Here is a 16,098-nt window from a genome sequence, read left to right on the forward strand (position 1 = left end):
GGTCTTAAGCTTATGAAGCGTTTTGGTTACAAAGGAACCGGCCCTATTGGGTGCAATAACAATGGTTTAATAGATCCTATCGAAGCAACAGCTTGAAGCAATAGTGACACAACTGGCCTAGGGTTTAAGAAGGTCCCTTTCCATTTGGGATCCAATAAATTCATACCCATACCTGAGAGTTCATCTAAAAATGAGTCACAATTTGAGTCAGGTACTCGAGAGGAAGAATTTGATGATGAGGATTCTTACCCTCATCCTATTCCTTATGATCTTGCTAAATTCTTTGCTGAGCCAGATGACTTTGTGCCATGTGTTAGCACTGTGGATGATACTAGTGATTCTTCTAAGGACAATGCTAAGCACCTCAAATATCATTCAGAAAAGGGAGAATCTAGTCAGTCATGCTATATTGAGTATTTGTGTAAGAATCCAGAGGCTGAAGGAGAGTATGTCCCTATCACTGTTGGGGAATTCTATAGTCTCTCACCATGTAGCACCGATTCTCATGAATATGAATTTGACAATCTTTCAGAAGTGACTACTGATAAAGACATTAACCAAGTGCATGTCTATGAAAATCAAATCAAAGTGAGTGAAATGTCTAGGGATAGGTCACAGGGGTATGATCCAACTGGTGTCCTAGAGTCGTCAATTCCTAACGTTAGTATTTCGAGGCGTTTGAATACACCTGTGGGTGAGGTCATCGTAGGTCTCGAATTTCTGGTCCATGCATTTAATGACTATACTATGAACACAATTGAACTAGCCACTACTCTCTCACTCGCACATCCCGAGCTTATAGACTAGAACCCTAATGCATCTAATGAAGTCCTCGCATTCCAAAATGACTATGCTCTTGCCTATTACCTAAAAACTATTGAACATGTAACGTCTTCCACCAATGAGCAGAGTGTCAACATGACTGAGGCCGACATCAAATATCTCAGTCACATAATTAAAAAGAAAAAATGCAAGAGGTCCGATGGTGAAAACCACATTGTGGTAGTGTTGGATCCTGTTGGTAAACAGATTGTTCTTCTTCTTTTCCCCTTTGTATGTGCCCAAATTTATAACAAATAACAACTTTACACAACAGTTGGGAAACCATTTCTAAGAATATCTAGTTTCCCTCTGAATTGAGGTACAACTCCCTATGTAAATGATATTCAATGAATCATGTTTTATCTCTAATTCCTACTGCAAGGTATGTTCTTAACCAGAGAACAGTAGAGGAAAACTGAGTTCCACCCAGGCAAGTGAAATCTCAAGCGGAATTTAGATGCAAAATGCTATGCTATGATCTTCACACTCTTATGAATTTCTCAACAAAGCAATTATGAAAGATGCAAATTATGAAAATGCAATGCAAGAATGATTATGCAAGTTATGAATATGCAGATGAAGTAACTGATGCAACTCCACAATCCATTATAATTCTCTGATTATCTTACTGATTGGCCAAACTGATAACAATAGAACAAAACTCTATTTGTTTATCATTCCCAATTCAACACCATGAAATAACACCAGGTACAATTGGACAGAAAATAAATGGCCCTAGACTTGATTGTCTCTGCAATGAGCTTCATGCCAAAATTTTGCCGACCCCTATATGCAATGAAAAACCTAAAATAATATGCCCTCTCCTCTACTCTAGCTCTCTAACTGTATGCATGAAAAGAAGCCCTCTACATGCAATCAAATGAAATATCTAAATAAAATGCCCCCCTCTTCTACTCCAGCTCTCTGACTATATGCAGAAAAGGCCAAATCCTTTTTACTAAAAACTTTACAGAATTTATAGATCTTTACAATAACAGGCTTGTAAGAGCTAATGACCTTTCCTCTTCTTTGAATACAAAGAGACAAAATACAAAGAAAAAGACTTTTCAAATCTGAGAACTCAAATAGTCACCATGGATGAAGGAATACAAGAATAATGACTTCTCAATTCTAAAACTATTCATTTCTAACCAACATTTGAGCTAAATCCATTGGGCTTCGGGAGTCACATCATTTCCTCTGCTGATATCTGCTACCTGAGTTCAATGATCATTGTTGTAACTATTCCCATGATATCAATCCTTAACTGCGATATAACATTGACCAAACAATGGTGGAGAATGATAATGGTGACAATGATGGCATATTCCAGCATTGTATTCACTAGTTACATCTACCATATCTTTGGCATTTACATATTCCTCCCTCGTGATAGAAGTAGCAAGGCCTTCTTGAAGATATTTTTTTATCAACCCATACAAGAGGCTTCTGACCTAGGTGGGAAATGAGGTTATTTTAGGTGGTTCCATCGCCAACAGTGGTGCAATGAATGGAGCGAGTGAAGAAGCCATAGAAAGAAGATTTAGCACTTGACAAACTATCACATCCGATCAAAATGCCTATCCATGTGTCTATCAGCACCTCTTCCCATAGAATGTGTCCTTAGAATTCTTGATTCTCCACTATGGTGGAGGTAAGCCAATGTGCCAATATCCATCCTAGTAGTTGTCCGCCCTCAGCCCATTTGACAATTGAACATAATTTTTGTATTGATATCTGCTTGTAAAACTTTATGCACCAGCAAGTCAAAGTCTCGCTCTTTGGGTGATTTCTCATTTTACTTATCACCGTCTCATAGCTCTAGATGTGATTTCATTGGCCAGATATGTAGCTTCAGAAAATTCTTCTAATTTAGGGAGTGATTCAGCATCTGTTGGCAAGACACGGGCAAATATACTGGGCCCAATTGTCTAATTCTCTATTTCTCAATCTTTTGAGGCCTCGATTTTGACTTTTCCTCTAATGTTTGAGCCAACTTAGTGTAAATTCTTTCTTTTGAACTTTATAGTTTACATATCGAGCCTTCATCATTGACTTTGAATGAACATTATCCTCTGTTTACCCGAGCATTTCACTGTTTCATGTTCTCTACTGCAGACTGCCAACTTTTTATGATATGCAGCCACACAAAAATTATGACTTGAGCTAGGAAAATATTCTTCTTGTTACATTGTAACTACAACAGGCATAGGGGTGCACTGGTACAATAATTGACATTTAATGATGTCGATCAATATCTAATGACAGAGCTTTGCAGAAACATCTAGCAAACATGTGTGACTAGAATAACATAGTGTATTCCTCCAAGAAATCCAAAAGTATGTGAATATAGTCCTCTCCTCTTAGCCCATATTACAAAAATCACCTCCATGATACCAAAAGGAATAGCAAACGATGACCTTTTAAATATAGCTACAATGTTCAATGCAAAACCAATTCCAAAGCATAAGAAAAGAAAAGAAAAGATATAGTAAGGACCATTGATTTCACAAAGTGCTTCCCATCATTTCGCAAGTAAAGGTTTCCACTCACATGATCCAAGATAAATGATGTAAGGGCATAGCAAACAATCAAAGTTGCAACAATCACTCCACGACCAACATAGAGTATGCCAATAATTGCTACCATGATGATAGGAAGTGCAGGTACACAAAACTTAGTTGCACTCTCACCACTAAGTATAACATGGTCAATACCATCAAGAACATCATTGACCACATCTATAGATTCCAACATTTGGATGGCAATAACAAGATATCCACGGGCAGCCATGAAAGTATCTGACTCCTTCCTGATTCCCAACCAATAGTCATGGCAGCTATAACTTTCATCACTACATCCAAAATGAATCCATTAGCGGAGTTTTAACTATATCCTTCTCTTTGGAAAAAAATATGAAAATAGCTTATCCATAGTGAAAAGTTGCACAAGGTGTTTGAAATGTGTAGCAGATCATGAGTTTTTCATTTCTATAAAACTTTGTCAGATTTTCAATGATTTTCTCCCCTCAGGACAAATGATCTTTTTCCATACTTCAAACGAGACTGGAGAAGCAATTAGCAAACCTTTTTACCTCTTATCTTTCCATGGCAGAGTTTTGCCTTCGGAGGGAGAAATGCATACCAGATTTCTAATTTTGCAATCCCAAATCTTGTTTTTGCATGCTTGAATCTATAGATATAGATCTGGATTTGAACTCTGACATTTGACCTTTTGAATCTAAGGCATAAAATTTTTACATCTGCATCTCAAGATTATGATCTTCATCTTTTACAACATCATGTTTAAAGAAAGTTTAGGCAACTTATGAGAAAATCAATCAGGACAACCAAATAATTGAAGTTTTGAAATAGGGGTACTAAAAGTATGCCTACAGATCCCAAAAAAGTAAAAACAAAAGACATATCCAAGGGTGAAAACCTCTCTGAGGTGCCTGCAGATGAGATATGTGATGTCCTTCCCAGTCACCTTCAGGAGAGATCATCAGTGTTAATAGAGCCAACATAGCCAATTAACCTGGGCACAGAAGAACATCCTCATGTGATACATCTAGCTCAGTCATTATCAATTGAAGAAAAGGAACAATTCATTGCCTTTTTCAAGGAGAAGAAAATAAATTTTGCTTGGACATATTCTGACATGCCAGGATTGGATCCTGATCTTATCATGCATCACTTGTCCATAGCACCAGGCATCAAACCAGTTAAATAGAAGCTTCAAAAAATGCATCCTCATGTTGCATTGCTAGTCAAAGCCGAATTGGAGAAACTTCTAAAGGTTGGTTTCATTCGTGCAATTGATTATGCTGAATGGATATCCAATATTGTCCCTGTGTCCAAGCAGGATAAGTCTATCAGAGTTTGTACAGACTTCCGTGATCTTAACTTGGCATGTCCTAAAGATGACTTTCCACTCCCTAATATTGATATGATCATGGACATGATGGTTGGCTATGAGATGTACTCACTTATGGATGGTTTTTCTGGATACAATCAGATAAAAATTGTGTCAAAAGATCAAGAGAAAACAACTTTCACATGTGCATGGGGAACCTTTTGTTGGAATGTGATGCCATTTGGTTTAAAGAATGCTGGAGTTGCATATTAGTGGGCTGTTACTAATATTTTCTATGACATGATGCATAGAACCATGGAGGACTATGTTGATGATACCTTGGTCAAAAGCGCTAAACGCAATACTCATTTGTACAATTTGGTACCCATCCTAGATCGTATCAAAATTTTTTGTCTTAGGCTCAATCCTAAGAAATGCGCATTTGGTGTCACATCAGGAAAATTGTTAGGATATATTGTTTCTACAAAGGGAATTGAAGTAGATCCAAAAAAAGTACAAGCAATAATGGTAATGTCACCACCTTGAAACATTAGTCAGATGAGAGGACTACAAGGAAGGCTTCAATCTATTCGCAGGTTTATTTCACAATTGGGGGATAAATCATAACCCTTCACAAAGACCTTACATAAGGGTGTGAAATTCAAATAGAGCTAGGATTGTGAGCAAAGCTTAACACAGATTAAACAATATCTTGTCAATCCACCAATCCTGATGCCTCCTATACATGGGAAGCCTTTTCTTTTATACATTTCAGCCACTGAAACATCTTTGGGAATCTTGTTGGCTCAGGAAGACAATGACAACAAAGAAAGAGCTATTTATTACTTGAGCCGAACATTGGTCTCTTATGAGAAAAAATACAACATTATTGAGAAAGCTTGCTTGGCAGTTGTCTTTGCTTCCCAAAACTTGAGACACTACATGCTTGCCCACACTACACAGCTTGTGGCTAAAATAGATCCATTAAAGTACTTGTTCAGTAAGGCAGCTCTCACAGGAAGATTGGCTAAATGGGTCATGATACTAAGTGAGTTTGACATCCAATATGTTGAACGCAAAGCTATAAAGGGATAGGCAATTGCAAACCAGCTGGTTGAGGCACCCATACAGAGTCTTCTACCAATAAACATTGATTTTTGAGATGAGTCAATTCTAACACTCACTCACCATACATGGGTTATGTTCTTCGATGGGTCCTTCACACAACAAGGATCAGGTGTTGGATTACTTTTCATTACACCAAAAAGATACTCATTGCCTAAAGAATACAAGATTATGTTTCCTTGTACAAATAACATTGCTGAATATGAAGCTTTGATCAATAGTATGAAAATTGCAGCTAAATGGAGAGTAGATCAGTTGGATGTCTTCGGTGACTCTCAGCTTGTCATCAACCAAGTAAATGATGTGTATCAAACAAAGGATGAAAAACTAATTCCTTACAAATGCATGGTTGATGACTTGATGAAATATTTTGCACACATCACCTTCCAACAAGTTCCATGCATAGATAATAAAGCGGCGGACGCTCCCTTCTACAAATGCCAAAAAAAGATCTACAACACGAGTTCTTGGTGAAAGCGTTACACTACCCAGCCTATGACACACCTGATTCCAAGATGATTTGTTCTATTATAGGACAAGAATCATCCCGCTACCATCACATCTATTCCTACCTTCGTAATCAAACCATTCTGAAAGGTCTGACCCAAAATAAGAAACATTACCTAATTCATAACGCTTGATATTATGTCATTATTGCTGACGATCTATATAGGAGAGGTCTTGACGAAACACTCCTTAGGTGTTTAGAACCCGACGAGTCCAAACACGCACTAATTGATGTTCACGAAGGCATTTGTGGATCTCATTCCAATGGCCTAACACTAGCTCATAAACTCCTTCGTGCCGGTTACTACTAGCCTAAAATGGAGCAAGAAGCTGTTAAATATGCTAGGTCTTGCAAGCAATGTCAGCTACATGGGAATCTCATTCACGCTCCAACCAGAGAGTTGATTCCATCTACTACGACATGGCCATTTCAACAATGGGCCTTTGACTTGGTGGGGTAGATTCACCCAACCTCTTCTAATGGACATAAGTTCATTATCACTACTACAGATTATTTCACGAAATGGGTAGAGGCAGTCCCTCTCACAATTGCTGATGGCAAAATTGTAGCACTTTTTATTACAAACTACATCATCTGTAGATATGGTATACCGTCCTCAATCATTACTGACAATGGATGATAGTTCAAAAATAAAGACCTCAAGGAACTATGCAAGAAATTAAAGATTACACAACATTGGTCTTCCATTTATTACCCCTAGGGTAATGGCCAAGTTGAGGCATCCAATAAGGCGATCCTCAAAATTCTTCATCGCACAGTCAGTAAGTCAGGGAGAGTTTGGCATCTCCAGATCAATCCAGCCATGTGGGCATATAGAACAAGCATTAGAACTCCAATGGGCATGACTCCTTTTGCATTGGTATATGGGGTGGATGCTGTACTTCCAATAGAGGTTGATATTCCTACTTTGAGAATCTCCATGAAAGGTCTTATCACTGATGATGACTATAGGATAGCTCAGCTTCAAGAGCTTGTGTTTCTGGATGAACAACAACAAGTGGCATGTGATCATCTACGAGCATATCAACAAAGAATGGCATGAAGCTACAATAGGAGAATTAGGCCACGTGACTTCCAACTGGGTGATCTCGTCCTGAGAGAGAACCCTAAGAATCAACAACAACGAATGCAAAAGGGAAATTTTGAACCAAACTGGCTAGGTCCTTACATCATTACTGTAGTATATGGATTCAACGCCTATCAGCTTTCCACAACTGAAGCAGAAGTACTTAAAGAGCCTATGAACACTCTCCACCTGAAGCGGTTATACAGTTCATTCAATCTTAGCAAGCTCTCTGTACATATCTAAATGTCCTGAAAGAAATCTAAAAATTTGAAAAAAGTCCTGAAAAAAATTGTTTCCCTGGTGAAAACCTAGCAATAGGTGCCTTGGTAACACCAAAAAAAGTGAAAAAATCAAAAATGCAAAAAAAAATCAAAAAATGAGAAAAATACAAAAAAAATGAAAAACAAAAATAGTGCCATTGATGAAAACTTGGAAACAGGCATCATGGTAGCTAAAAAAAAAAAAACTTGCCAAGAAGGTGAAAACCTGGTAAATAGGTGCCTCTTGTTCCCAATGCCTCATCTTGCAGCGTATCTTCTGGCTATTCTGTACAGTCGCTTTCATGCTTTTGCTTTCCTGCTTCCTGCTTATGTATCCATGGATTGAGTCTTGTCACAGCTTGGGGGCATTCCCCCTTAGTGTCACTATTTTTGAAATTCTCATAGAATCTCTTTTGTGTTAGTCACCAGTCATCTTGGCTGTGTCAGTCTACTATCGCTTAGTCCTTCTTAGGTTCTTCATCATGAAGATTCCTCTTTGACCTCAGTCACTAGTCGTTCTGACTGCGTCTGCCTACTATTGTCACCCTACTGAAGAGATTTCTTTCTTACATGTTCTCGACATTAGCACTTGACATCAATCCCAAAAACATTGAACTCAAAAAATAAAATGATATACTTGTTTGGATATGCTAAGCATTTTCTTTTTTTTCTTTTTTTTTCTTTATCATATCTCCTCGAGCAACTCGATGATGTCATCTTTGACTAGAGAAGTAATGACTGGGGGCATGATCTTTTTCTTTGCTTTCTGTTTGCGGTTTAGTTGCAATAAGTTGATCTATTTCTATAAGAGGGGTGTCCACTATAAGAGCCTCCATCTCATATTGGATGGCCATGTGTACCTCGACTCCTTTTATATAGATACATCAATGACATTGGTTCTTCTCCTTGTTTGTTGGAGTGAACTCTTCATGCTATAGTACATACTGATACTCGTCCTATTAAGTGAATGTACGGGTCACTGCGAGTATATCTACCACACTTCTGTCTTAGGTTACAAACGCAAGGGTTGTTGCGGACAGAATGAATACTGAATACTTAGCATAAGAGGAATCTCCCGTGTGTTTGGTGTGCCTATCATGCAAGCAACATTTAGGTCATCCTAGCATTTATGCTTTGATCCTTATGTTAACTTGCTACATTAAAAGGGACAAATGTTCTGGTCATTCTGGCTTCTTGTGCCTCGAATGCTTACATTTAATCCTAACATCACAATAATTTATGTTATTCTTAGCTGTGTTTTCTAGGTAGATTGTGTTACAATTTTTGCATCAACGTTTCGGATCACACTCTGTGATCCATCATCAGGATGAGAGAGCTGAAGGAAATGGATCACAGAGTGTGATCCGAAACGTTGATGCAAAAATTGTAACACAATCTACCCAAAAAACACAGCTAAGAATTCTATTGGATTGTGGAAAACTACTATCTACAATGTATGTTATATTCATATTTTCATGATTGCAATGTCAGTGAGAGTTGTATAACATACGAGCTTTATTTTATATTCAGTGATGATAAATCGTTGAAGCTTGGTAACTAGACCTAGGGTTGCATTTAACATAGTCTTGCATTATATACTTCATTTGCATTAGCACACAATTCGATGGTAATTCTGTTCATACTCCACATGCATCAGATTCCTCCATAGTTGCACAAGCGTTTGGTTCATCAATTCTCGCTCCTCAACAGAATACCTATGACTGTCAAGCAAAAACACGCAACACCACGTAAGATGTCAGTTCATACATATGCGTTCTATCTAAGTACAACATACATCTCATGTACATCAAAAGAAAAGAAAAAAAAAGACAATGACATGTACACAAGAATACTCAGCTCAAAATCTCGTATATATATATATATATATATATATATATATATATATATATATATATATATATATATATATATATATATATATATATATCAAAGAATGGGTCAGTACAAAAATGGGCGCTACTCGAGCGCAATCGATCAAAAATGATACATGCGGTGCTGGCACACCAATCGATTCATAGCTAGAGATCAAAATCAAAACTCAGACACAGAGCATCTAACTTTGTCATGAACCCTCACCTCCAAGAGGAGCAGGAGGTGCAGGGGCAGCAGGTGGCAGAGGCGGTGGTGGCATATCTGGCCTAACAGGAGGTCATGCACCTCCAGACTCTCAGACATACTAAGAGAATTGCTGAACCTACAATGTCTCATCAGGTACTGCACTAGTATATGCTGCCTGAGCTGACTGGAAGTGGATCTCATCCTGTGCCAGCTCCAACCTTCGCGTGCTCTCTCTAAAAATTTGTCTCTCGTTGTCACTCTACTAGTTGCGCATCCCTGACTGCCAATGCAATCTGCAACTCTCCCAACTGTCGAGAGGCCACACGAACCTGCTCTCGATACTGTCATACCGCATCCTGTACCCCACCTGCCAGCTGATCCAGCATATCCTCATCAACCATATCTGGTGCCTACTGCTATGGAGGTGCCTGCTGCGGTGGAGGTACCTGTGGCTATGGAGGCACCTGCTACTGTGGGACCTCCTATTGAGGGGCCTGATCCTCTGTCCTCTGCCTCCTCCACCGACTGTGTCCTGCCCTACTGCCCCCAACACCTGGGTCTAATCCCATCTAACGTGGGGGAATAGGCATCTGCTATACCTAGTGCTAGACCTGTGGTGGCATCTGTGGCTATGCCTGCTACTGTTGGGGCACCTATCCTTGTCCTTGTACCTACCCTACCATCCGTAGTGGATCTGTGAAGCGTGGGAATGATTGGCTCATCAAAAATGCCTGATATGCAGGCGTCATCCCTGCATCTACTACCTCTGGCAGGTAGTCCCATTGAACAATAGCTAAACTGCAAATATCTATCATGGATCGCCCCGGATCCATCCGTGGAGGTCATCCTCACTCAATATCCTTCTGCACCCTAGCATAGGCATAGTACTCAGGTGAAATATACTGTGGTCGATCGTACTACTGCCACACTCGTGAGATGACAAATCTCTTGATCACTGATGTTGTCCTGCCAGCCAGCGGTCAAGAACTAAACATCCATGGCAACTCTCTAGGGGCATCATCCCAGTCCTCTGTCTCTCTCCAAGGTCGCCATATAACGGACACTAGGTCATCAAGATGTGTCTGCCAGTGCTCAGTCTTACTTAGGTGGGCCTGGGTAATATGCCCTTGATATCTGCATATGTAGGGCTCCATCGGCTCCCAGGCATCCTCAAAAATTGGCCTACATACAGGGAGATGCTCCCAGGCCCAGATCTGTAAAACATAAACTCCTATTGCCATGGTCTTCTTCTCATGGAAGATGACCTCATACATCTCATGGAAAAGGTGAGCAAGCATGCACTAACCCCACTCAAAGATCTCTGGTGCCTCCAGCATCCTACGAAGCATGATACCCCATCCACACTCCAACCCATGCTGTCCCCTGTCAGGACATAAAAAGTAGCTCAAGAATATACCCAGCACGGATGCCAACCTGTGTGTGGGTCCATAAGTATGCATCAGCTCATCCTAGCTGATGGCCCTGCCTCTCGGTAGCTCTCTCCCAAATACAATGGAAAGTGCCTTTGTCCCTAATCGAGGCACTGTATCATAGATGACCTGGGCGCCGTGAAATAGGATCCTCAGTATCCTCCATATATCCTCTGGGGTAATCGTCATCTCACCCATTGGCAAATGAAATGTGTTCATCTCCGAATGGAAATGCTCTACCAAAGTAGTCAGTAAGCCGTGATTCACCATCACGGCTGGAATCCAGCATAGTGAAGATAAACCCAATCGGGCAATGTGTGCCCGATTTGCGTCATCCAAACTCCACAATAACTCTCCATATGGCGAATAATGAGATCTGAATGAAACGTCTCCGAAGACATCCTGCATGCAAAAAAAAAATAACGACAAACAAACGATCAGTACCGAGTCAAAATGAAGCATCAAAATGAAATAAAGTGCAATTTCTAAGTGCAAAATCACAAAACTGTCACAGAATTTCGTGTGAGATTCGTGAAATCTCACGCGAAGACATTCAATTTCGTGCGAAGACATTCAGTTTCACGTGAAATAATTCTTTCTTTGCGCGAATAATCTAGCCTACGCATTAAGAAAGATCTCCTCGCGCGAAGATAGATCTGCCCGCGTGAGAAAAGAGATTCTCACACGAAATACGAATCGCCTTGCGTGAGGAATCCCCAATTTCGTGCGAAACCAAAATTGTCTCGCGCGTAGATCCTCCAGCCACGCGTGAAGAAACAGCCTATCCTATTTGTTCGCACAAAGAAAGAAGATCTTCACGCGAGAAGAGATCGGTCTCGCACGAAGAAAGAATTCACAATCCTAAAACATGCTAAAAAGTGCAATAAATAACCTCAAAATACGTGAAAGAAAAAGTACAAAGATGGGAAATTGACGACTCACTGGTGGTCTGTAGTCTGCTAGCCGATTGTGTCATTTGGAGTGCTCAAAACGATGATATCTCACATTCACTACCATGTCTCTATCAGAGCTCAAAATCACTACAAGACAAAAGCACAAATGAATTGAAAATGACCTTTCGAGCCCTTATATAGGTGTTGACCAAATTTTTCAAAGTGCTCGGATTTGTGCAAAAATCACACCCCTAGCTAATTGGACCGTTCTGGATCCATTTTTGAGGTCAAATTCAAAATCTGACACACCTAAGAGCCTCAAAAATGCATTTTAAAATTTTGGGGACTGACGTGATCGAACGCTTGTGCAGACCAAATATTTCTAATACTTTGTGATTCTTGGAATCCTTTCAACTTTACATTCTCCATATTTTCAAAATTCTTTTTGAAAATAGTCAACTCAAGTCAACCGTGGTTAAATTTGGTCAATATTTGGTCAAACTTGGTCTTTGCGACTTTGCAGTCATTTCAAATCAACCCTAAATTTTCTTTAGATCGTTATGATCTCTTCTAGCTTCTGCTAAATCTCAAATTTCTTCTATATCTCATGATATACTGCTTCAAATCATATTTCTGGTGTGTCATCTTTCAAATTTGCTCCCGAGGGGGCAGGATGATTACATCATTGAATACCTATTGCTTGGGGCATCTGGTTCCCATCTTATGTCCTTATCACTTGGGGCATCTCATCACTCGAGGCATCCTGTTCCCTTCTATTTGGCATCTTTGCCATCTATCTTATCTTTTCATCAATTGATTAACCTTATAACAACTCTTCTCAGAGTTCGATGGACAGGTATTGGGACAGTCTAAACCCCAACTCCTAAGGATCAAGCCTCGTTCTGGGGATGATTCTATGACTCATGATTGGACCTTGTTATCTTTTATCAATCTTAGGTATCTAGGTGTTCTATCTGGATCCTTGAAGATTACACTCTGTTCTGGAGATAGTCCTCTAAATGCTTTCAATCTCGGGTATCTAGATGTTCTATCTGGATCCTTAAAGGTTAAACTTTGTTCTGAAGAAACCTTTTAAATGCTTTCAATCTCGGGTATCTAGATGTTCTATCTGGATCCTTAAAGGTTAAACTTTGTTTTGAAGAAACCTTTTAAATGCTTATCAATTTCAGGTATCTAGACATTCTGTTTGGATCCTTAAAGATTACACTCTATTCTAGAGATAGTCTTTTAAATGCTACCAATCTTAGGTATCTAGGTGCTCTACTTGGATTCCTTGGGATTAAGCTCTGTTCTAGAGATAGTCCTTAAAAGCTTATTAATTGGTCTCTATGTCATCAACTTCGGAACCAATCTCATCTTCACATCATGCTTTTTGATTTTTTTTGAATTGAACGTGCTGCTCGCACATTCATTCAAAGAGGGGCAAAATGTAATACCCCAAAATTGGCTCATTGCCATTATACCAATTCAGGTCTATTTCTGATAATTTCTAAATCTTATTCTAATAGGCAATTCTCATTCTACTATTCGCTACTTGACTTAATTGTTAGATGCAGAAAACCTTAATCTACATTCATCATATTTCTTATTTAATTCCTATAGTATGCACTCATATTAGTCGCATTAAACTTACTTGATTTAATTATAATTTAATTATTAAGTATTTATACTTTAATTAAATTATAATTATATCCTAAGGCTAATGTACTATGGAATTAAATTTATTTAATTTAATAAATACACCTATCTTGATTAATTAAATGTAATTATTTAATTAAATGGGAAAGGTATTTCTAATTAATTAAACAAAATTATTTAATTAAATCGAGTACTTACTTCTAATTAATTAAACAATGTTATTTAATTAAATGGGAAGCCATTCCTAATTAATTAAATGAAGTTATTTAATTAAATAAGAAAAGTATCTCTAGTTAATTAAAGACTACTTAATTAAATAGAAAAAGTAATTATGAGAGCATATCTCATTTTATTAAATTAAATATCTCAACAAAATCTCTCTTCAGTTCAAAAAGGGAAATTTTCAATTCACTATTGATCAAAAATGAGTTAAATCAGTTAACTCCTTTTTCTACTCAAATTAAATCAGTTAACTCCTTATTTTACTCAAATTAAATCTATTAACTCCCTTTAATTTGGAAATCTCCCTTTATGACTGAACCTCATCTTCAATCTTGACCGTTGATCCGAATTGATCTCAACCGTTGATGGATTTCAGGAAAGTCTATTTAAGAGACCCTCATCTCTTCATTTTAGAGGATGAATTTGGAGAATTTGCATCGAATTGCTGCTAGAATTCATACTCACATTTGCTCATATTTTTACATACATCTTGCATTCTTAGTTTAGATTCATCTAGTTTAATAATGCATACTTTTTTAGCTTAAATGTCTTTTATTTCTTAGATTAATTGCTTGAACTTCATATAGATTACTTGCACATTCATATAGCTTAAATTGCATTCAAATCCTTCGTTCTTACAGGGTCTAGTTGCTTAAACACCTCGAATTTGAGGATATCTGACAAGCAAATCCCTTTAGATAGAAGGCAACAGGTCACTTTGCAGGCTGATTTTCGGATGAACAATCCAATTTTCATTTTGGGATGAATCCGCATACAAGGACTGTGTTGAAGTGTGTGTGTTAGCAGAGGCCACATATTCACGCATACATATCTAAGGGCTTGATTAGACTTGTTAGTCAAAATATATAACTAATTAAGTGGCCCAAAAGTAAACTCTCCAAGCTCAATTACAAAATTTTAAAAGAATTGATGTTATATTCTAACGTCGTGTTGCATTTTTCAAAAAATATAACTTAAATTCACTTTATGTTATGCTTTTAAGTTACATTATGACTTGAAGTTATCACTTAAGTCATTATAGTGTACTTCACATTATATTTTGATATTGAGTTGCTTTTTCATTTTTAACTTAAGTTAATATGGTGCACTATATAGTCTAATTTAATGTTGAGATTTATTTTATGTTTTGTTTTAAAGCATTTAAGTAAAGTGTCAATTTTGAAAATATTTACAGATAATATGTAAACTATATAGTTTAAATATTATATGTGACCTCTTTAAGTGATATTTGGTCAATAATACATTAGACATGTGCTAAATAGAAAACTTAAGTTATACAAGTCAACATATCTTTTCTTCAAACATGTTACATGCAAATACACTCCTAGGCTGTGATTTTTGCTTGGATGTCTAAATGCAAAGACATGTAAAGAATTTTTAAAAGATGCAATCACACTTCTAGAGTCTGATTTGAATGTAAAGAGAAAATTATCACATGCAATCACCCTCCTAGAACGTGATTTACTCTTTCAGTGGAAATGTTTGACTTGGGAAAACTAAAAAGAATATTTTAAACATGCAAAAGGCCTTGGAGAGTGTGATTTATGTAGGAAACATATTGTCTAGCCAAGGCGTTGCATGTAAAGGCCCTGCAAGAGTGTGATTTTCTCTATAAACTCTCTTTTTCATGTGTATACTTCATGAATTTGGGCTTCTAGAGAGATTTTAACTACTAGACTAGATTTGTGTTATTTCCAAGCTATTTTAAATGGGTAGTAATCCCTAAAGAGTGCAATTTTCCTCTTTTTTTCTAAGATAACCATATATAAAAGTATTTAAAGGGCATAGTTATCCAAATATATCAAGGTGATACATATAATGGAAGTCCAAGAATATAATTTACACTAAAAACCACAAATAAATACATATTAAAAGAATGTGTTTGCATCTATAGGGTGTGATTCTAGCTTTGAAAATGTGTGAATTCTCTCCAAGTCAACATTTTTCCTCTTCGACTCCAAAAAATGTCACATGCTATTGAATTCCAAGGGTGCATTTTAGGATAAAACTCATGTTTTATGCATTTCCTCCACATGCATTTTTATTCTAAGACCATGATTTATTGTTTTCAAGCTAATATGACCATGCAATAGAGCTTGCTAAGTTTGATTTGCATCCAACACTTGAAGATGTCTTG

This window comes from Cupressus sempervirens, chromosome 9 (genome assembly GCF_028749045.1).
Source record: "Cupressus sempervirens isolate cs-2001-9-10 chromosome 9, ASM2874904v1, whole genome shotgun sequence".
Lineage (NCBI taxonomy): Eukaryota > Viridiplantae > Streptophyta > Pinopsida > Cupressales > Cupressaceae > Cupressus > Cupressus sempervirens.